Here is a 4,179-nt window from a genome sequence, read left to right on the forward strand (position 1 = left end):
TGTAACAAGATACAAACATCCCTCTGACTGAACAACACACTGAATACAGCTTTAACTATCTATCATAAACTGGTTGTTTATGCATGCACACACCATACACAGACACACATTCCCTCTATGCTCAGCACAGGTTTAGCCTAATCTAAATTTGTCATGTAAAAGTTTCTAAAGTCTAGTTTATTAAGTCTTTAGTTAGTTTTGCTTAGACTAACAGGGAAAAGTATAATAGAATATTGCCAACATTTTCACTATAAAGCTTTAAGGTTTATTATCAGCTTATTTATTATCATTATAAACATATTTGGAAAAGCAAAATGTGATTCTAGAGAATTAGCTGAGCAGTAATGAGCCCCAGTGAAATCATTTTTTATCAAAGCCACCAAATTTTGCAGCTGAAAGATTAAAATGGCGATCATCCTGTGTTATTGCCAGTGATGTCACTGGCTGTGTCATTGGTGATGTCACGTCAGATACTCAGTCGGCAGTCGAAAGATAAATTTAGGCTAATCTGGGATAGGAGCACACAGATACACCAACACACACACACAGAAATTACACTGTACACTGTCTACAGAACCCAGGATGGATACACACAAACACAGAGTACACTAATCCATGTTACTCTAGAGTATGTACCTGTCCCAGATCAGTTGCGTGCAGACAGGCTGAGCACATTCTCTAAGGGCTTAGATTAAACACACACACACACACACCCCAATCACAGCGGCCGAATTGTAATGTCTCTGTTTCACATGCTCAAAAACATCATCATTACACTAAAGGCCTGTTGGCAGAGATGACATATAATCAAATCATTCAGAGTTGCTTTCTCATTTGCACAGACACACACAGTCACTTGTGGCCAGGATCGGTCCAGAACCAATTTAAAGAGAACTGCAGGTAAGAGTCCATTCTGACCCTGAACGTTGCAGGTGTTTTGCACAAGCAGAAAGTGCAAGAGTCAGGACAGAAGACTGAAAATGTCTTCCCATTTTAATTACATTGTCTCACTGCAAACAGTCATAGTTTTTTATTTTATTTTCATTTTTAAAGCACTCATAAACTATCATGGATGTCCAGTGCAGCATCAATTGTTAGACTTAATAACTAAATACTGAGCAAGCTTGTAACAAAAGGGTGAGGTAAAAAAAAAGAAGGAAACAAAGGAAACTGTTTTGTTTCTTTGCTTGGCAAAAACTCACACACAAATGTAACATTCCTCATTCTCATCAGAAACACTGAGTTTACCAACCAACAGCTTGTGTTAATCTTCTACCACACAGCTGTGTTAAACATAAGGAGCTGGGTGCAGCTCAACGAGATCAAAGCAATAGTTTTCATATCCTTGGTAGTATCCTATATTAAACTGTGGAATTTTCAAAAGACCTAAATGGACCACCAGATTATCATGAAGGCTGAAGAGAAAGCCTTTTTCCACATGCCATTAGCATGATGAACCCTGTATATCCTGGGTTGTGTCTTGCACTCTATAAATTCTTTGCATTGTCCTGCATGTTGTTTGTTTGCAAGTGTATGTAAAATTCCATTATGTATACTGTAGTTTCAATTAAGACAGACATATTTTACAGTTTTACACATATTTGTCATTCTTTCATTATATATATACAGTATATGATCATTTTAGGCTTTTAGTGGAGCCTTGATTTGTATGGCACACTGTGATTCACTGCATATACAGTATGAAAAGCTCTGCTCTGTTTTCCTCAGAAGATATTTAGTGCTGGGGGTCACAGTTTAATGAAGCTGACAGAAGATCATCATTAGCAAAAAGCAAAGACATAAATCTGAGGTTACTGAAGTGGATAGGCTGTGACATTTTTCATTTTGCTGCAGAACCACCATGTCTAGTATAGTATCCACCTCTGCAGTGGAGTGTGACTGCAACGCTTGGTACACAATAATTGACAATAATTAAAGGAATTAAGCACAGACTCATCTTACTTCAAACAGCTAAGAGGCTAACAGATACAGTGGACTGTATAGCCCTGCTATGACCCAACACCATCTAGACACTAAATCATAGTTAGTTACTGTGAAATTAGTTTCCTTTCAAAAACAGCATGTTAATTAACCATGTACTAATTATCTTGCAGTGGCATGAAGTAAATATGAAAAACAGTGTACTGGTTATATCCAAAGTGGACCTCCAGCCTCTACAAGATAGGTTATAGTTCCCATATAGGTCAGATTTCAACCGTTGACCAGATTTACCAAAGTACCCAACCTAATATTTCTGTAAAATCATTATAATACATAATAGTTTGTCAGCCCTTATAAATTCTTTACCATTGCCAGCAAATAGGTTTTCTATTGTGTCTGTAAATCTACTGTTGATACAATTATCATTATGATTTCTAAAACTATCATGAAATATATGGTATGAAGCAATGTTGGTGTAAATTTGATTTATAGATTAGCACAGAACAAAACTCAGAAATACCTTAAACCGAAGTAAACAAGCAACAAAAACTAAACAAATGTCAATAATAAATACAGTGCTTGTCTGATCATTATAAATGTGAACATAATGAACTCACATGAACTTCTTTCTGCCTATCAATGAACAGGACTCACAAAAAAAGAACACACACACACACACACACACACACACAAAGGTAGATTGAGTTGTGGTTCCTAAAATGCCTTTGGTGCTGAATGGAGTGACTGGTTATTTTAGGCATAAGAGAGGGAGGAAGAAACAGGGAGTCAGATATACTGAGAGAGAAAATGTGAGATAATGAGCAGGCCAGTGTGACAAACAGTCTGTCTGTCTGCTGCAGAAACCCCATCAATACTCAGTCAGTAGCTAAGGCATGTCAACACAGTGAGTTAATATCAGAGGGGGCAACTGAAAACCTGGTGCCCTCCAGCCCAGCAAAAGTGTGGTCTACTCCCAAAGTTTGTTTAACACACAATTTTAAGCTGCGTGACTTCTTTTTCTCTGCCTTACAACTCAACTACATAACACTGTAAAGAATATGTTAAAAATATTGAATCAACATAAAGTTATTTTGGCTCTCACTCACCAATGGTTTGGTTTTCCTGCTTTTGAGCTTCTTCTTTGGTTTCCTGCATTTACTCAGTGTGAGGTTTTTGGACAGAAACACCAGTCGCTCCAACACTCGCCCAAAGATGCGTCTCATTGGAAAACCATTGAGCAAAAACACACATAGCAGCTTGTGTATGTGTGTGTTTGATGATTTAGAAAGTGGTCTCTTCGCAGGTGAGGATGTGTTTGATATGTGTGAATGTCAGACTGTGTGTGTGTCATGGCAGGAAATACAAATATAAGAGCGTGTCTGAATGAAGGAGGAGGGGAGGGAGTCAGCTTTCAGTAGCTCCAGTATGAGAGGGAGAGAGGGTGAAGAGGAGGAGGAGGAGAGGATGATGGGAGATAGCAAAGAGAAAGAGAGAAATGCCTGCTAGCAGTGGCAGACCATGAGACTGAATTGATATGGTCCAGTCATCATCATTCACCTCTGATACTGTGGATGAAGTTAAAGGTGTGACCACAAAAATCATCTGAGCCCAGTGGGAGCATGTTATTCATCAGATTCAGGCGTGTGACTAACACTTCACATACATTTACCACTTTCCTAGCTACTAAAAAGGCAGACTACCAGTGGAAAAGTTTAGTTTCTAGAGAACATGTTTTCATTAAATTGCATGCTGTGGAATTTTCAGGTATCAACAGGTGAAATGCTGAATTCAAAATGGTAAGTTAACAATCTAAGTGTCAGTATCATCCATAAAAATAGAGCTATACTAACAATAAAATACTTGTATAAGTAGATTAATGTAATGATTTAACTGAGGGCTTAATCAGCCAATCACCATGAATATTGTATTATTATCTACTTTGTTTTCAAATTTTTCCCGTTATTTTTTAGGTAACAATCTTGCTTTCTCTAGATTTTAAATTTTGACATTAAATATCTTACTTTTTCTTACAATTCTACATATATTATTGTGCTTACACACCGCCATACTTTTCATATATTTTACCCAATGTAGTTCTAAATTAATGGAATTAAGTCTCATTACATATATATTCTATTTACCTGCTGCTCCAAAAACAGACATCAGTCAGGTCTGATCTAATACCTGAAACAATTTAGAAAAAAAGATTCCCTACAAATTCTCAAATAGATACAACAA

The 4,179-nt window shown here is 37.0% G+C and overlaps 1 protein-coding gene across 7 annotated transcripts in view; it reads right to left on the minus strand.

The window, feature by feature from the left end:
• LOC109973678 (apoptosis-stimulating of p53 protein 1-like) overlaps nucleotides 1-4,179 on the minus strand; it is a 51,368-nt gene that overhangs the window by 34,242 nt on the left and 12,947 nt on the right. The window lies entirely within an intron of this gene.

Source organism: Monopterus albus, unplaced genomic scaffold (genome assembly GCF_001952655.1).
Source record: "Monopterus albus unplaced genomic scaffold, M_albus_1.0 scaffold300.1, whole genome shotgun sequence".
NCBI lineage: Eukaryota > Metazoa > Chordata > Actinopteri > Synbranchiformes > Synbranchidae > Monopterus > Monopterus albus.